The sequence below is a fragment of the Phodopus roborovskii genome, unplaced genomic scaffold, assembly GCF_943737965.1.
Source record: "Phodopus roborovskii unplaced genomic scaffold, PHOROB, whole genome shotgun sequence".
Taxonomy (NCBI): domain Eukaryota; kingdom Metazoa; phylum Chordata; class Mammalia; order Rodentia; family Cricetidae; genus Phodopus; species Phodopus roborovskii.
In genome coordinates this window covers 5682669-5702351 of record NW_026126693.1, presented here as the reverse complement: position 1 = coordinate 5702351, position 19683 = coordinate 5682669, and the positions used below count along the sequence as shown (strand labels likewise).

General features: G+C 41.9%; 1 pseudogene; it reads left to right on the top strand.

Annotated features, from left to right (window-relative positions):
* The first annotated feature begins 1142 nt into the window (after positions 1-1142).
* LOC127214389 (protein lin-28 homolog B-like) lies at positions 1143-2214 on the top strand (annotated as a pseudogene).
* Positions 2215-19683: the final 17469 nt, after the last annotated feature.

Here is a 19683-nt window from a genome sequence, read left to right as displayed (position 1 = left end):
ACATTCACGTTAGTTGGCTAACATACTGATTGTGAATGGAGTGAACCACTGTGTCAGTGGTTCGTACACTGTAGCACTACTAAAACGTTGTGTGAGTCTGCTCTGACACTGAGAGTGCTTTTTCACTTTGTCATTGTGCTGAAACGAGTTTGATATTGCTGTGACACTGAACGTCAGATTTAGACTCACCTAAAGTCCTTATTCAATGTGCGAGACTACTCTCCATTCTAAGTGACTGCATTCTCAAAGTGTGAGAATGCTGCGACGATAACTCAGCATTGTTCTGTGACAGAGTGAGAGAAAGTAAAACTACATTGCTGCTAACCCTAACCATAACCCTAACCCTAAGCCAACTCTAACTCTAACCCTAACCCTAAACCTAACCCTATCACTATCCTGACCTTAACGCAAAACTGAAACCGAAAACGAGTGGGAATACTATTACAATCCTGACACTAACAGAAACACTAGCACAAAAAAATAACGCTAAAACGAACACTTCCTCCTCACCCCACACTCTTCCTACACCTAAAATGAGAGGGAGAAACTGACACTACTCTAGAGTCCTTAGATAGTATTTGTGAATGTTGTATTTCTATGATTTATATCTATGGCACATGCGAGTGTACCGTAATCATGATTTAGGATACTGAGAAAATGTTTGAGGCGGCAGATAGAGTGTGGGTGACAGTGCTTTCTTTCTGTTCTTGAGTACAATTACAACATTTCCAGAACAAGAACACTATGTGATTTCATGCAACACAGGATCAGAACGTGAATACACTGTGCCATCATGAGACTATTAGCGTGAGTGATGGAAATCACATTGTGAGTGCATTGTTAGTGGTAGTCTTTCGACTCACTGTGCCACAAAGCTCTGAGGCTGATAGATTCTGTGTCACATTATTGTTGAGTGTCGGAAGTAGCGCTTTAGTATTGGGATATTCTCTGTGTTTTTGGACACAACGTAGGTGAGTTAGGAAACAATGTAGATGAAATGTGACATTGAGGCCCGGGACCCGCTGGGACTCGGCGCGCCCTGCGGCTCGCCACGCCGCGGGCCCTCGCGGCCGGGCTCCCAGAGAAAGTGAGAGGCTCGCGGGCTGCTAGGCCATGAGGCAGCCTAGGTTCTTCAGAAGACGATGGGGTCATTCAACCAGGTTTCATCAGCCCAGGCGGGGCAAGCAAAGATGAAGAGTCAGAAAAGCTGCCTGAGCCAGCAGAGGAGGAGTCCCAGGTTCTGCAAGGAGCTGGCCACTGTAAGTGGTTCAATGTGCACATGGGATTTGGATTCATCTCCATGATAAACCGAGAGGGAAACCCCTTGGATATTCCAGTGGATGTATTTGTACACCAAAGCAAACTATTCATGGAAGGATTTAGAAGCTTGAAAGAAGGCGAGCCAGTGGAATTTACATTTAAAAAGTCCCCCAAAGGCCTTGAATCAGTCCGGGTAACAGGCCCAGGTGGGAGCCCCTGCTTAGGAGGCGAAAGAAGACCTAAAGGGAAGACACAGCAGAAGAGAAAACCAAAGGGAGATAGGTGGAGACGGCAGGATTTACTGATGGATCAGATGTGGACTGTGAGAGAAGAAGAGTCCAGGATGATTCCAAGATGCTACAACTGTGGTGGCCTTGACCATCACGCTAAAGAATGTCGTCTACCTCCTCAGCCAAAGAAGTGCCATTACTGTCAGAGCGTCAAGCACATGGTGGCAAACTGCCCGCACAGAATTGTCGCACAGCTGCCCACCAGTTCTCAGGGAAGACAGGAGGCAGAATCCCAGCCATGCACTTCTGCTTCGCCCAAAGAAATGGGAGGGAGCCATGGGTGCACGTCACCGTTTCCTCAGGAGGCAGGCGCAGAGTTGGCAGGCCGTCAGACAGGTCACCCCAGGAAGTTTCTTCCCTGAAGGCACCAGAGGAGCAAAACAAAAAGGGGCCTTCAATTCAAAAACGGAAAAAAACTTAATACTGGTCAACCTTCTCTTCACCCGGTTGGGAAGTCTACCTCATGCAAGCACAGGGGAATAGCATTCCACAGACAGCAGCTGACCGGGTTCTAACTACTGCTGAAGAACTGGGGGTTTTTAATCAGACAAATCACTCTTAAGCAAATTACATTTAAGCAGGGTGTCAGGTTTTACAGACTTGAGATACTATATATAGTATGAGTACAAGTGAAAGGGGAGATGTGAGTATGTGTGTGTGTGTGTGTGTGAGGATTTCACATAGGAGTGCAGGCATATATGTACACGTGTGTGTACGTATATGCCTGTCTTCTCTACACGCATGTATGGCGATAAGAGCACATACTCCCACGGATAACTGGGTATCTCCAAGCATTGAAACTCCATGTGAAACAATTGAGATGGTTTCAGAATTAACCCTTGGATTTTTTCCTAAATACCACTTCTTTTATATTGCGTAAAAATCACCTCCTGACTGTTACCTTTCATGTGAACCAAAGCATGCTCCAGATCTCAGACTGCCAATCAAATGGTACTAAAGGGTTTGGGCTTCTCCGTGTCTCCCAGTCTGGATTCATGACTGTGTCCTGGTGCTGATGGAGTGTTTTGCTGTTGCTGTTATCTGTCTTCTGTTTGAAGGCAGTAACTTAACTCTCGAATGCCTCTGACTGCCATAAGCTTTTAATTTTTGGATACATAACTCCAGAAAAGACCATGAATGTGAAGTTTCTGGGCTGATATTTCAGTACCTTTTATTCTGTTTTGATTGTAATTCACATGCCTATTAAGAAAAATGAAGGGGGAGGGTAATGTATACATATTGTGCTGTGACGCTTTCCAGTGGTGTTTTGATACCAGCTCTTTTACAAGTGTTTGATGTGTTTAAGGGACTATGGCAACATAAGCCTCCCTTGGCTAAATAGCTTCACTGAGAACAGGAAGATCTCCGTACTTACTGCTGAAGCCTTAGAGGAAAGCTCATTATTCTTGTATATTTTGGTGGCTGTTTTTATCCCCCTCCCCCCCATAGAGTCCTCAGACTGTTTCTAAAACAAACAAAGCACCACAGGAATGAAGAAAATAGTGGGGTCTAGGATGAAAATCAAGTAGATGCTCACAACTGCCTGACAGATATAGCCCGTGATTGATACTGAAAAGATCAGTGTTTAGTGTCAGGCAGCTAGAGTGACTAGCACGGAGCAGAATTACCAAGTCCCCCACTGCCATGTGGCTAGAAATACTTTCTACGATAACATCGACGCCATGGTGGATATCTCGAGTATAGAAGCTGAAGTAACCTAGTTATGGCTTCAGGATGAGCATCCAGGGCTTTTGATAAGAATCTTCTCACATGGATTCTCAGTTTGCTCACAGATTGGTTAGGGATTGATCAGAGTATAGGTCTGTTTTCCATCATGTTTAAAAAAAAAAAAATGGAGTTAGCCTGGTTCCAAATGTGATGAGCAAACTTTTGAAACATTTCCAAGGTACCAAGAATTGCAGTGCATAGTTTTGGCAATAAGTATAATTTTATATGGGCCTGTTGGTATAAGCTCAGATAATCAAACAAGAGAGCATCCCTACTCAAATGAGATGCAATCTACTGAGGAGTTCCTCCTGTGTACCAGGCCTTTCCAGGTTAGCTTGAATTTCTTGACAGTATTTATGAGAATTTCCATAGTGTTTTATTGCTGCAATGCAGAACTTACTGTTGACGATATTGAATGTGATGTAGCCATAGAGAAGTACTGCCTTGCCTTACATGGGGGTGGCAAGCTTATTTAAATTATGTAGACAAATCAAAGTGTCACCCAAGTTACCATGAACAAAACGACAGTTGTACGAGCAAAATATGGTAGGTCACTTTGAAACTCAAACCAAAGTTCCTTGACTATAGAAATAGGAAATTAAGGGCTTGAAAATTGGAAATTCTGTTTACACATGAGCATTCAGAGCTGAGATCTATTTCAAAATGGAAGTAGAAAATTCTGGACACTTGAACTATGGACCTTATGGGTGCAGTTGACATTTTTCAGCATCTCACCAGACTGAATTAACCTGTCTTATGGTTAAAAGTTGGGGTTTATTTTTTATATGAAAATATTGTCACTATTACATGCTCAGGACAAAGAACTATGCTCAGGGATCACACAATATAATGTTTTTATTGTTTCTTTACAGACTCGTCTATAGTCCTGCTTACTCAAAACAAGCCAAATAAATTAGGTCTTTATGTACTTGTTGGCAACTACCTCTGAGTTTGACACTGATCATAATTCTGAATATTAGATATCGGTCCTCCTGTTTTGATTTCATGTAAAAAGTCCTCCCCTCCTCGCAGATGTGAATTCCCTGATATGAGCACACTGATCATTCACACCAGTGAAACATTCTGTTTACAGCAAACAGCTACCTCCTCGCTACTACAATGCACACCTTGCTGCTGCTATTGCTGCTGTAGCCTTGTACGCTGCTGATCATTCTCTGGTACAGACAACTTTGACTTGTAGCACAGTTTCCAGAAATAATAGGAGACTTCTCATGTTAGGAAGCAAAATCTCCAAGCATTTCCTCAGAGTCATCATGTGTTTTAGTTTAGGGATGATAGGCACTCTTTATCCTAGGCAAACAACACAGAAACAATCTTGAAAATAGCTCTGTTGCCCAGAGGTGGGTGCAGGGGGCTAAGGGGAGCAAACGTGGTGTCTGTGCTTTGCTGACAAGTGCTATCGAAGATTCCTACCCCCCTTCACTTGGATCTTTACTGTACTGAAGGCAAATAATACTGCACGTTGCAAGCCTCAGGCTTGTAACTAACCAGTACCAGCCTGCCATGGAGGGGACTTAAAAGTGCAGTGCCACTCTGAGCCAGGAGGGAAAGGGGTCTGTGGAGCACCATTTTTCAGGGGGTTCCTAATAATGGGGTGACGGTCTATGAATTGAGCCACTTTTCAACCTCCCCCTCATGTCAACACAAATATAATTCCTAAAAAGGATGCACTCCCAGCCTTTTAGCCTGTGAACTTCTCATTCTCTACACAGCAGGTCATAGTGGAGACGTTTTTATACTTGCATTTCTAGTCTTTGGATGTATTTTTACAAATGAAAGATTTAGGAAGATTTTTTTTTTTAATCTGCTTATAACTTGGAAACTTTGGTGTGCAATCTAAAGGAAAAGATAAAAGACACCATGTTATTAGCTTCAGGCCACCTCCCAAATATAGGATGTTTTTTATTCCAATTATTTTTATACTCTGGCTCAGATTTAGTTTGCACCAGTGCAGGCCTGAGTTGCTGCTGGGTGCGTGTAGTTTGTGAATAGAAGCCCCCAAGTGTTAATAGACTTGTAACATTCACTGTAAGATGATTTAGCCTGGATGTCGGGGAATCTCATTAAGTCTTGAAGTTAATTTAAATTAATTTATCTGTCTTCTCTAAGAAATGTTTATCTTAAGATATATATGTAATTTCACCTTTGGTGTAAAACCCAGGAAGTGCAGCTGTGCCGACTTTAATTTTCTAGATGTCTTAATGAGATTTATGTGTTTTTAGAGGAAGAACAACTTGTTGAGAGCATCCAGTTCTGTCTTACATGGTCTTTGAGATGTACCTGTGTGAGCTGTGACCTAGTTGTTTTGTTAGAGTGAGATAGTGCCCTATGACTCAGTGGGCATCTTCTGCTTGGAACAAATCCTGTGCTATGAGGAAGGGTTCCTATACTTAATACACCTGTGGCTTCAGGCTTGTCAGTTCCCAGCTTGAAAGTGATGGCGTTGACTACCTCTTCAATCACTTACATTCATTAACCACATTAACCGTCATCAAGCTGGCTTCAATTCCTGTACATTGATGTTGTGATGGTAACAACTCTAGCCATGTAAAGACCAAAGTGAACCCCGGTTTCTATATGTCTTTAATACAGTGTTTTACCTAGTATTTTAAAATTAATCTCGTAGTGCTAAGAATACCTCAATTCATTTTGGTTCATGTTGTTTACAAGCGAAAAATCTTCATAATACACTTGAACTGTCATTGCAAAGAACAAAAGAGGAGTTGATATTAGACCGGCACATTGCATTCGGTCACCTCAACGGACTGCTCTGCAGACATGAGCTTAGGATTGTCTTTTCATGCCGAATGTCTTATTCTGTTAGCTATTGATGTTTTGAGATTTAAAATGACATGGCAAAAAATAAAAGATATAATGTTGGCATTTAAAAAAAAAAAAAGAAATGTGACATTGAACGAAAAAAAAAAATGTGACATTACTTTAGTTGGCTAACATAGTGATTGTGAAGGGAGTGAACCAGTGTGTCAGTGGTTCGTACACTGTAGCACTGCTAAAACGTTAAGTGTATCTGGTCAGACACAGAGTGCTTGTTGACTTTGTCATTGTGCTGAAACGAGTTTGATATTGCTGTGACACTGAGCGTCAGATTTAGACTCAGCTAAAGTCCTTATTCAATGTGCGAGACTACTCTCCATTCTAAGTGAGTGCATTCTCAAAGTGTGAGAATGCTGCGAGGGTAACTCAGCATCGTTCTGTGACAGAGTGAGAGAAAGTAAAACTACATTGCTGCTAACCCTAACCATAACACTAACCATAAGCCAACTCTAACGCTAACCCTAACCCTAAACCTAACCCTATCACTATCCTGACCTTAACGTAAAACTGAAACCAAAACCAAGTGGGAATACTACTACAATCCTAACACTAACAGAAACACTATCAAAAATACTAACGCTAAAACGAACACTTCCTCCTCACCCCACCCTCTTCCTACACTTAAAATGAGAGGGAGAAACTGACGATACCCTAGAGTCCTGAGATAGTATTTGTGAATGTTGTGTTTCTATGATTTATATCTACGGCACATGCGAGTATACCGTAATCATGATTTAGTATACCGAGAAAATGGTTGAGACGGCAGATAGAATGTGGGTTACAGTGCTGTCTTTCTGTTTTTGAGTACAATTCCTACATTTCCAGAACAAGAACACTATGTGATTTCATGCAACACAGGATCAGAACGTGAATACACTGTGTCATCATGAGACTATTAGCGTGAGTGATGGAAATCACATTATGAGTGCATTGTTAGTGGTAGTCTTTCGACTCTCTGTGCCACAAAACTCTGAGGCTGATAGATTCTGTGTGACATTATTGTTAAGTGTTGGGAAGGAGCGCTTAAGTTTTGATATTCTGTGTGTTTTTGGACACAACGTAGGTGACATAGGAAACAATGTAGATGAAATGTGACATTGAACGAGAAAAATGTGACATTGCATTATTTGGCTAACATAGTGATTGTGAAGAGGGTGAACCAGTGTGTCAGTGGTTCGTTCACTGTAGCACTGCTAAAACATTGTGTGTGTCTCCTCTGACACTGAGAGTGCTTTTTCCCTTTGTCATTGTGCTGAAACGAGTTTGATGTGGCTATGACACAGAGCGTCAGATTTGGACTCAGCTAAAGTCCTTATTCAATGTGCGAGACTACTCTCCATTCTAAGTGACTGCATTCTCAAAGTGTGAGAGTGCTGCGAGAGTAACTCGGCATCGTTCTGTGACAGAGTGAGAGAAAGTAAAACTACATTGCTGCTAACCCTAACACTAACCGTAACACTAAGACAACCCTAACTCTAACCCTAACCCTAAATCTATCACTATCCTGACCTTAACGCAAAACTGAAACCGAAACCGAGTGGGAATACTATTACAATCCTAACACTAACAGAAACACTAGCACTAAAACTAACGCTAAAACGAACACTTCCTCCTCACCCCACACTCCTCCTACATGTAACATGAGAGGGAGAAACTGACAATACCCTAGAGTCCTGAGATAGTATTTGTGAATGTTGTGTTTCTATGAGTTACATCTATGGCACATGCGAGTGTACCATAAGCATGATTTAGGATACCGTGAAAATGTTTGAGACGGCAGATAGTGGGTGACAGGGCTTTCTTTCCGTTCTTGAGTACAATTACAACATTTCCAGAACAAGAACACTATGTGATTTCATGCAACACAGGATCAGAACGTGAATACACTGTGCCATCATGAGACTATTAGCGTGAGTGATGGAAATCACATTGTGAGTGCATTGTTAGTGATAGTCTTTCGACTCACTGTGACACAAAGCTCTGAGGCTCATAGATTCTGTGTGACATTATTGTTGAGTGTTGGGAAGTAGCACTTTAGTATTGGGATATTCTGTGTGTTTTTGGACACAACTTAGGTGAGTTAGGAAACAATGTAGATGAAATGTGACATTGAACGAGAATAATCTGGCATTACGTTAGTTGGCTAACATAGTGATTGTGAAGGGAGTGAACCACTGTGTCAGTGGTTCGTACACTGTAGCACTGCTAAAACGTTGTGTGAGGCTGCTCTGACACTGAGGGTGCTTTTTCACTTTGTCATTGTGCTGAAACGAGTTTGATATTGCTGTGACACTGAGCGTCAGATTTGGACTCAGCTAAAGTACTTATTCAATGTGCTTGACTTCTCTCCATTCTAAGTGAGTGCATTCTCAAAGTGTGAGAGTGCTGCAACGGTATCTCAGCATCGTTCTGTGACAGAGTAAGAGAAAGTAAAACTACATTTCTGCTAACCCTAACCATAACCCTAACCCTAAGCCAACCTTAACTCTAACCCTAACCCTAACCCTAACCCTATCACTATCCTGACCTTAACGTAAAACTGAAACCGAAACCCAGTAGGAATACTATTACAATCCTAACACTAACAGAAACACTAGCACTAAAACTAAGCTAAAACGAACACTTCCTCCTCACCCCACACTCTTCCTACACCTAAAATGAGAGGGAGAAACTGACGCTACCTTAGAGTCCTGAGATAGTATTTGTGAATGTTGTGTTTCTATGATTTATATCTATGGCACATGCGAGTATACCGTAATCATGATTTAGTATACGGAGAAAATGGTTGAGACGGCAGATAGAATGTGGGTTACAGTGCTGTCTTTCTGTTTTTGAGTACAATTCCTACATTTCCAGAACAAGAACACTATGTGATTTCATGCAACACAGGATCAGAACGTGAATACACTGTGTCATCATGAGACTATTAGCGTGAGTGATGGAAATCACATTATGAGTGCACTGTTTTGGTAGTCATTCGACTCACTGTACCACAAAACTCTGAGGCTGATAGATTCTGTGTGACATTATTGTTGAGTGTTTGGAAGTAGCGCTTTAGTTTTGGGATATTCTGCGTGTTTTTGGACACAACGTAGGTGAGTTAGGAAACAATGTAGATGAAATGTGACATTGAACGAGAATAATCTGGCATTACGTTAGTTGGCTAACATAGTGATTGTGAAGGGAGTGAACCAGTGTGTTAGTGGTTCGTACACTGTAGCACTGCTAAAAGGTTGTGTGTGTCTGCTCTGACACTGAGAGTGCTTTTTCCCTTTGTCATTGTGCTGAAACGAGTTTGATATTGCTGTGACACTGAGCGTCAGATTTGGACTCAGCTAAAGTCCTTATTCAATGTGCGAGACTACTCTCCATTCTAAGTGAGTGCATTCTCAAAGTGTGAGAGTGCTGCGAGAGTAACTCGGCATCATTCTGTGACAGAGTAAGAGAAAGTAAAACTACATTGCTGCTAACCCTAACCCTACCGCTAACCATAAGCCAACCTTGACTCTAACCCTACCCCTAACCCTAACCCTATCACTATCCTGACCTCAAAATAAAACTGAAACCAAAACCGAGTTTGAATACTATTACAATCCTAACACTAACAGAAACACTATCTAAAACACTAACGCTAAAATGAACACTTCCTCCTCACCCCACACTCTTCCCACACCTAAAATGAGAGGGAGAAACTGACACTAACCTAGAGTCCTGAGGTAGTATTTTTGAATATTGTGTTCCTATGAGTTACATCTATGCCACATGCGAGTGAACCGTAATCATGATTTAGGATACCGAGAAAATGTTTGAGACGGCAGATAGAGAGTGGGTGACAGTGCTTTCTTTCTGTTCTTGAGTAAATTACATTTCCAGAACAAGAACACTATGTGATTTCATGCAACACAGGATCAGAACGTGAATACACTGTGCCATCATGAGACTATTAGCGTGAGTGATGGAAATCACATTGTGAGTGCATTGTTAGTGGTAGTCTTTCAACTCACTGTGACACAAAGCTCTGAGGCTCATAGATTCTGTGTGACATTATTGTTGAGTGTTGGGAAGTAGCACTTTAGTATTGGGATATTCTGTGTGTTTTTGGACACAACGTAGGTGAGTTAGGAAACAATGTAGATGAAATGTGACATTGAACGAGAAAAAAATGTGACATTAGGTTATTTGGCTAACATAGTGATTGTGAAGGGGAGGTGCACCACTGTGTCAGTGGTTAGTACACTGTAGCACTGCTAAAACGTTGTGTGAGTCTGCTCTGACACTGAGAGTGCTTTTTCACTTTGTCATTGTGCTGAAACGAGTTTGATATTGCTGTGACACAGATTTGGACTCAGCTAAAGTCCTTATTCAATGTGCGAGACTACTCTCCATTCTAAGTGACTGCATTCTCAAAGTGTGAGAATGCTGCGAAGGTAACTCAGCATCGTTCTGTGACAGAGTGAGAGAAAGTAAAACTACATTGCTGCTAACCCTAACACTAACGCTAACCCTAAGCCAACCTTAACTCTACCCTAACCCTAAATCTATCACTATCCTGACCTTAACGCAAAACTGAAACCGAAACCGAGTGGGAATACTATTACAATCCTAACACTAACAGAAACACTAGCACTAAAACTAACGCTAAAACGAACACTTCCTCCTCACCCCACACTCCTCCTACATGTAACATGAGAGGGAGAAACTGACAATACCCTAGAGTCCTGAGATAGTATTTGTGAATGTTGTGTTTCTATGAGTTACATCTATGGCACATGTGAGTGTACCATAAGCATGATTTAGGATACCGGGAAATTGTTAGAGACGGCAGATAGAGAGTGTGTGACAGTGCTTTCTTTCTGTTCTTGAGTACAATCACAACATTTCCAGAACAAGAACACTATGTGATATCATACAACACAGGATCAGAACGTGAATACACTGTGCCATCATGAGACTATTAGCGTGAGTGATGGAAATCACATTATGAGTGCATTGTTAGTGGTAGTCTTTCGACTCACTGTGACACAAAGCTCTGAGGCTCATAGATTCTGTGTGACATTATTGTTGAGTGTTGGGAAGTAGCGCTTTAGTTTTGGGATATTCTGTGTGTTTTTGGACTCAACGTAGGTGAGTCAGGAAACAATGGTGATGAAATGGGACATTGAACGAGAAAAATGTGACATTACGTTAGTTGGCTAACATAGTGATTGTGAAGATGGTGAACCAGTGTGTCAGTGGTTCGTTCACTGTAGCACTGCTAAAACGTTGTGTGTGTCTTCTCGGACACTGAGAGTGCTTTTTCACTTTGTCATTGTGCTGAAACGAGTTTGATATTGCTGTGACATGGAGCATCAGATTTGGACTCAGTTGAAGTCCTTATTCAATGTGCTAGACTACTCTCCATTCTAAGTAAATGCATTCTCAACGAGTGAGAGTGCTGCGAGGGTAACTCAGCATCGTTCTGTGACACAGTAAGAGAAAGTAAAACTACATTGCTACTAACCCGAACCCTGACCCTAACCCTAAGCCAACCCTAACTCTAACCCTAACCCTAACCCTATCACTATCCTGACCTTAACGCAAAACTGAAACCGAAACCGTGTGGGAATACTACTACAATCCTAACACTAACAGAAACACTAGCACAAAAACTAACGCTAAAACGACCACTTCCTCCTCACCCAACACTCTTCCTACACCTAACATGACAGGGAGAAACTGACACTACCCTAGAGTCCTGAGATAGTATTTGTGAATATTGTGTTTCTATGAGTTACTTCCATGTCACATGCGAGTGTACAGTAAGCATGATTGAGGATACCGTGAAAATGTTTGAGACGGCAGATAGAGAGTGGGTGACAGTGCTTTCTTTCTGTTCCTGAGTACAATTACAACATTTCCAGAACAAGAACACTATGTGATTTCATGCAACGCAGGATCAGAACGTGAATACACTGTGCCATCATGAGACTATTACCGTGAGTTATGGAAATCACATTATGAGTGCATTTTTAGTGGTAGTCTTTCGACTCACTGTGCCACAAAGATCTGAGGCTGATAAATTCTGTGTGACATTATTGTTGAGTGTTGGGAAGTAGCGCTTAAGTTTTGGGATAATCTGCGTGTTTTTGGACACAACGTAGGTGAGTTAGGATACAATGTAGATGGAATGTGACATTGAACGAGAAAAATGTGACATTACGTTAGTTGGCTAACTTAGTGATTGTGAAGGGAGTGATCCAGTGTGTCAGTGGTTCCTACAATGTAGCACTGCTAAAACATTGTGTGCGTCTGCTCTGACATTGAGAGTGCTTTTTCACTTTGTCATTGTGCTGAAACGAGTTTGATATTGCTGTCACACGGAGCATCAGATTTGGACTCAGTTGAAGTCCTTATTCAATGTGCTAGACTACTCTCCATTCTAAGTGAGTGCATTCTCAAAGAGTGAGAGTGCTGCAACGGTAACTCAGCATCGTTCTGTGACAGAGTAAGAGAAAGTAAAACTACATTGCTGCTGACCCTAATCCTATCCCTATCACTATCCTGACCTTAATGCAAAACTGAAACCGAAACTGAGTGGGAATATTATTACAATCCTAAAACTAACAGAAACACTAGCACTAAAACTAACGCTAAAACGAACACTTCCTCCTCACCCCACACTATTCCTACACGTAACATGTGAGGGAGAAACTGACACTACCCTAGAGTCCTGAGATAGTATTTGTGAATGTTGTGTTTCTATGAGTTACATCTATGGCACATGCGAGTGTACCGTAAGCATGATTGACGATACCGTGAAAATGTTTGAGACGGCAGATAGAGAGTGGGTGACAGTGCTTTCTTTCTGTTCTTGAGTAAATTCCTACATTTCCAGAACAAGAACACTATGTGATTTCATGCAACACAGGATCAGAACATGAATACACTGTGCCATCATGAGACTATTAGCGTGAGTGATGGAATTCTCATTATGAGTGCATTGTTAGTGGTAATCTTTCGAATCACTGTGTTTTAAATGTCTGAGGCTGATTCTGGGTGACAATATTGTTGAGAGTTGGGAAGTAGCACTTTGGTATTGGGATATTCTGTGAATTTTTTACACAATGTATGTGAGTCAGGAAACAATGTAGATGAAATGTGACATTGAGCGAGATAAATTTGACATTACGTTTGTTGGTAAACATAGTGTTTGTGAAAGAAGTCAACCTGTGTGTCAGTGGTTCGTACACTGTAGCACTGCTAAAACATTGTGTGTGTCTGCTCTGACACTGAGAGTTCTTTTTCACTTTGTCAGAGTGCTGAAACGTGTATTTGATATTGCTGTGACACGACCCGTCGGATATGGACTCCGCTAAAGTCCTTATTCAATGTGCGAGACTACTCTCCAAGTCTAAGTGAATGTATTCTCAACGTGGTAAAGTGCTGCAACTGTAAAGTTGGAGTGCTGTTTCTCAGCATCGTGTTTGGCAGAGTAGGAAAGTAAAACTACATTGCTGCTAACCCTAACCCTAACCCTAGCCCTAACCCTATCCCTATCCCTATCCTTACCTTAATTGAAAACTGAAACTGAAACCAAATGGGAATACTACTGCAATCCTAACACTAACAGTAACACTAGCACGAAAACTAACACTAAACAAACACTTTCTCCTCACCCCACACTCTCTACACCTAACATGAAAGGGAGAAACTGACACTACTCTAGAGTCCTGAGATAGCATGGGTAATGCTGTGATTCTGTGAGTTACAGCTATGGAAGGTGCAAGTGTACTGTGAGCATGATTGAGGATACCGTGAAAATGGTTGTGACAGTTGTTAGAGAGTGTGTGACAGTGCTTTCTTTCTGTGCTTGAGTACAATGACAGCATTTCCAGAACAAGAACAATATGTGAATTCCTGCAACACAGGATCAGAACGTGAATACAAAGTGACATAATGAGACTATTAGCGTGAGTGATGGAAATCACATTATGAGTGCATTGTTAATGGTTGTCTTTCGAATCACTGTGCAAGCTCTGAGGCTAATAGATTCTGTCTGACATTATTGTTGAATGTTGGGAAGTAGCGCCTTGGTATTGGGATATTCTCTGCTTTTTTTGACACAACGTATGAGTCAGGAAACACATTAGATGAAATGTGATACTGAGCGAGATAAATTTGACATTACGTTATTTGGCTATCATAGTGTTGTGAAGGGAGTGTATCTGTGTGTCAGTGGTTCATACACTATAGCACTGCTAAAACATTGTGTGTGTCTGCTCTGACACTGAGAGTGCTTTTTCACTTTGTCATTGTGCTGAAACGTGTGTGTGATATTGCTGGGACTCTACACATCAGTTTTGTGACTCAGCTAAAGTCCTTACCCAATGTGCGAGACTACACTCACAGTCTAAGTGAGAGTATTCTCAACATTGTAGATTGCTGAGACGGTGTAGTGAAAGCAGTGTTTCTTTGCATCATGCTGTGATACACTAAGGTAAAGTAAAACTACATTGCAGCTAATCCTAACCCTAACCCTAACCCTAACCCTAACCCTAAACCAAACATTAACCCTAACTCTATACCTATCCCTATCCCTATTCCTATCATTTACCTTAACCAAAACTGAAACCAAAACCTAATGGGAATACTATTGCAATCCTAACACACAGTAACACTAGAACTAAAAGTAACACTGAAACGAACCCTCCTCCTCATCCACTCTATGACTACTCCTAACCTGCAATGGAGTACCTGATTCTACTCTACAGTCCTGAAGTAGTATGTGTGAGTGTTGTGTTTCTATGTGTTACATCTATGGCACATGCAAGTATACTGTGAGCCTGAATGAGGACACTCTGAAAATGTGTCTGACTGCTGTTAGAGCCTGGGTGTCAGTGCTTTCGATCTGTGCTTTAGTACAATGACAGCATTTCTAGAACAAAACAATATGTGATTTCCTGCAGCACAGGATAAGAACGTGAGTATACTAACCATAATGAGACTATTTGTATGAGTGGTGGAAATCACATTATGAGTGCATTGTTAGTGGTAGCCTGCTGTATCACTGTGTGGTTTAGCTCTGAGGCTGTGACGTGAGTGACATTATTGTTGAGTGTTGGGAAGTCACGCTTGGGTATTGGGATATTCTGTGCTTTTTTTTGACAAAATGTATGTGAGTCAGTAAACAATGTAAAAGGTATGTGACATTGAACGAGGTTAATTTGACATTACTTTAGTTAGCTAATATAGTGTTTGTGTAGGAAGTGAACCTAGATGTCGATCTTTCGTACACGTAGCACTGCCAAAACATTGTGTGTGTCTGCTCTAACACTGTGAGGGGTTTTCACTTTTTTAGAGTGCGGAAACGTTTGTGTGATATTGCTATGACTAGACACGTCAGTTTTGTCACATGGCTAAAGTCCTTATCCGATGAGAGAGACTATACTCATAGTCTTAGTGAGTCTATTCTCAATGTGGTAGGGTGCTGTGATGGTATAGTTGGATGCAGTGATTCTGTGCATCGTGCTGTGATACAGTAAGAGAAAGTAAAACTACACTGCTGCTAACCCGAACCGTAACCCTAAACCTCACCCTAACCCTAACCCTATTCCTATCCCTATCCCTTCCCTTATACAAAACTGAAATCGAAACCTAATGGTAATACTATTGCAATCCCAACACTAACAGTAACGCTAGCACTAAACACCATTCCTACACCTAATCTGAAAGGGGGTACTTTGACACTACTCTTGAGTGCTGAGATAGTATGTGTGAATGTTGTGATTCTATGAGTTACATCTATGGCACCTGCAAGTGTACCGTGAGCCTGATAAGGACACCAAGAAAATGGGAGTGATGGCTGTTAGATCATGGGTGATAGTGCTTTGTTTCTATGCTTGACTACAATGATAGTATTTCGAGAACAAGAACAATATGTGATTTCATGCAACACAGGATAGGAGCGTGAATATACTGTCCCATAATGAGACATTCTGGGTGAGTGAAGGAAATCCCATTATGAGTGCATTGTTAGTGGTAGCCAATTGTATCACTGTGCGGTATTGCTCTGAGGCTGTGAGCTTCTGTGTGACATTATTATTGAGTGTTGGGAAGTCACACTTATGTATTGGGATATTCTGTGCATATTTTGACACAACCTCTGTGAGTCAGGAAACAGTGGAGATGAAATGTGACGTTGAATGAGATTAATTTGACATTACATTAGGTGGCTAATATACTGTTTGTGAAGGGAGTTAACATTGGTGTCAGTGGTTCATACACTGTAGCAATACTATCATATTGTGTGAATGTGCTCTGACATACGAGTGCTTTTTCACTTTGTCAGATAGCTGAAACATGTGTATCCTTCTCACCCCACACTACACCTACACCTAACCTGAAAGGATGTATCCCTGGTACACAAAAGGACCTTGGGAACACATCCCCCATGGAGGGATAATTGCCTTAATCTAGAGACAGGAGAGAAGCCCTAGTCCATACGTCATATGACCTGTCAGATCTACATGACCCCAACTGGAATGCATTCCCCTACATATGGAATTGGGGTAGGGGGATGGGAGGGGATGGTAGTTAGGGTGCATGAGAGAGGGCAGAGAGAGTAAAAGGGAGGGAAGGAAGAAAGGAGGGAGTTAGGAAGGGAGGGAGGGAGGAAGAGGGAACTGGGATCAACATGTAAAATAATAACTTAAAAAAGAAAAAAAGGAAAGGGTGTATGTAAGGAGTATGGGTGAAGGTTTTGCCACAGGGGGTGTACTTTGACTCTACTCTAGAGTGCTGAATTAGTATGTGTGAATGTTGTGACTTTATGAATTACATCTATGGCACATACGAGTGAGCCTCATTGAGGACACCCTGAAAATGGGTGTGATGGTTGTTAGAGTGTGGGTGACAGTGCTTTGTTTCTGTGATTGAGTACAATGTCAGTATTTTTTGACAATATTTGTCATTTGTTGGATTTATGATTTTCTTTATTAGATGAATCTATTTCTTCTAGTTTATCTTCTGCGCCTGAGATTCTCTCTTCCATCTCTTGAATTCTGTTGGTTATGCTTGTGTCTGTAGTTCCTGATTTCTTGCCCAGGTTTTCTATTTCCAGCATTTCTTTGGTTTGTGTTGCCTTTATTTTCTCTATTTCAGTTTTCAAGTCTTGAACTGTTTCCTTCACCTGCTTAATTGTTTTTTCTTGGATTTCTGTACTTTCCTTAAGGAATTTGTTCATTTCTTCCACTTTTTTGTTTGTTTTTTCCTCCATTTCTTTAAGGGATTTTCTCACATCTTCTTTGAGGGCCTCTATCATTTTTATGATGGTAATTTTTAAGTCGTTCCCTTCTGCTTCCTCTGCTTTGTTGTTGTGTTCCGTTCCAGTTGGTGAAGATTCCCTAGATTGTGGTGGTGTCATGCTTGTCTTTCTGTTGTTAGGTGTTTTCTTGTATTGCCTTCTTCCCATAGCTTCTTCCAGTAGGTGTTGGTGGGGTCTCCCCTTCTCTCTATGGTACTTCTCCGGTGGGCTTATGTGGGTCAGAGATTCAATATGTGTAGCTCTGGGTGGTCCAAGCTCTATAGGAGGTCTCTCCGCAGACAGGGACCCAAGGATGGGGTCAGGGATGAGGATCCAGTAGAAGATGCCACTAGCCAATGGCTCTAGCCAATGGCTGGCAGAAGAGGACAAAGCCTGAGCTGAAACTTGGGAAGGTTTTGCAGGATTGTCAGATCTCACTGGAAACTGGGACTCTCCAGCTGAGGCCTCTTTCTTTAGCAGAGGCCCTGATTTGGGGATCAAGGATCTTGCTGGCAGGAACTCAGAGTGGACCCGCAGAGATAGGCAGATCTCTGGGAGGGGCCCGGGACTCCAGCAAAGGACTGGAGGTGGGGTCAGAGACCAAGCAGGTGGAAATTACGGGTGGTCCCCCGTGGATAGGCAGGTCTCATTTGTTCAGAGTTGCTCCAAGGAGTCTCCGAAGTAGGGTGGACTCGCTAGTGTTATTGTTAATATTGGGATTGCAATAGTTATCCCATTAGTTTTGGATTTCAGTTTTGCATCAAGGTAAGGGATAAGGGTAGGGATCGGGTTAAGGTTAGGGTTAGGCTTAGGGTTAGGGTTAGGATGAGCAGCAAGGTAGTTTTACTTTCTCTTACTGTATCACAGCATGATGCTGAGAAACAGCACTCCAATGTTTTAGCAGTGCTACAGTGTACGAACCACTGACACCCAGTGTGGGCAGCGAATGGAGAAAGAAGCAGGAGAAAATGAGGGGGAGGAAAGGAAAACACGTGTGACTAGGAAGATTGAGCCTGGTTAGGAATAGAAAACAGGAGAGAGAGAGAGACAGAGACAGACAGACAGACAGAGAGAGAGAGAGAGAGAGAGAGAGAGAGAGAGAGAGAGAGAGAGAACATAAAAGAGGGAGCCAATATTGGTTTGAAGATAAAATTGAACACAAAGAAAGGTCTAGAGAACTACAAGACTGCCGCCAACAAATTGAGCTTCCGTGGAAAGGCTACCATAAATGCCCTTCCCGGATAGTGAGATCAACAACTAACTTATCCATGGAGCCCTCATCTAATACCTGTTGGAAACAGGAGCAAACACCCATACATAAACACTGAGTCGAACTAGAACCCAGATGCAGATGGAGAGGACAAGACCAGGCTGCAGAAACACATAGAGACAGCTGACCTGAACAAGGAGGAGCTAAGGGGCCACCAGACTGATAGCTGGGAAGCCAAAATGGCACTGAATCAGGCCCCCTGAATATGGGTCTCAGCCAGAAGGACTGAGCAGTCTAATGGGCCTCAGACAGTGGAGCCAGGATGTATCCCTGGTGCACAAAAGGACATTGCGAACATATCCCCCATGGAGTGATAACTGCCCTAACCTAGAGACAGGAGAGAAGCCCTAGTCCCTCCTTCACATGATCTGTCAGATCTACATGACCCCAACTGGATGACATTCCCCTACATATGGAATTGGGGTGGGTGGACGGGAGGGGAGGGTGGTTAGAGTGCATGTGAGAGGACAGAGAGGGTGAAAGTGAGGGAGAGTGGGAGGGAGGGAGGCAGGGAGGGAGAGGGAACTGGGATCAACATGTAAAATAAATTAAATTAAAAAAAAATGCTTTGATTCCAAAATTTAAGTTGAAGGACAAGTTACTGGGGAAAAGGATTTCTACTTTTGTTTCCACAGAAAATGAAAAGCTGTGGATTCCTTCCAGACTAATGTGGTTTGATGAAGCCAGACCGCCTGAAACAGAGTACCAGGTGAGCCTACATTCAAAACAGCTGGACAAAGCAGCCTTGCAGACTACAGCCAGGATTTCTGCATCTTCTTAGAATCCCCTATAACAGCGCCCCTTACCAGCAGGAAGTAGTTTGGAAAGAATGATGCCCAAATTCCCAAATATTTTCTATAATGTTTGTTTTCATTTAAATGGACTTGGTTATATAAAATAAATAAATTTAAAAAAATATCATACATGAATAAATATCAACTAATTACTTGCAGAAAAACCAACAAATTTAATGGTTTCTCTTTTGGAATAGCTGAGAA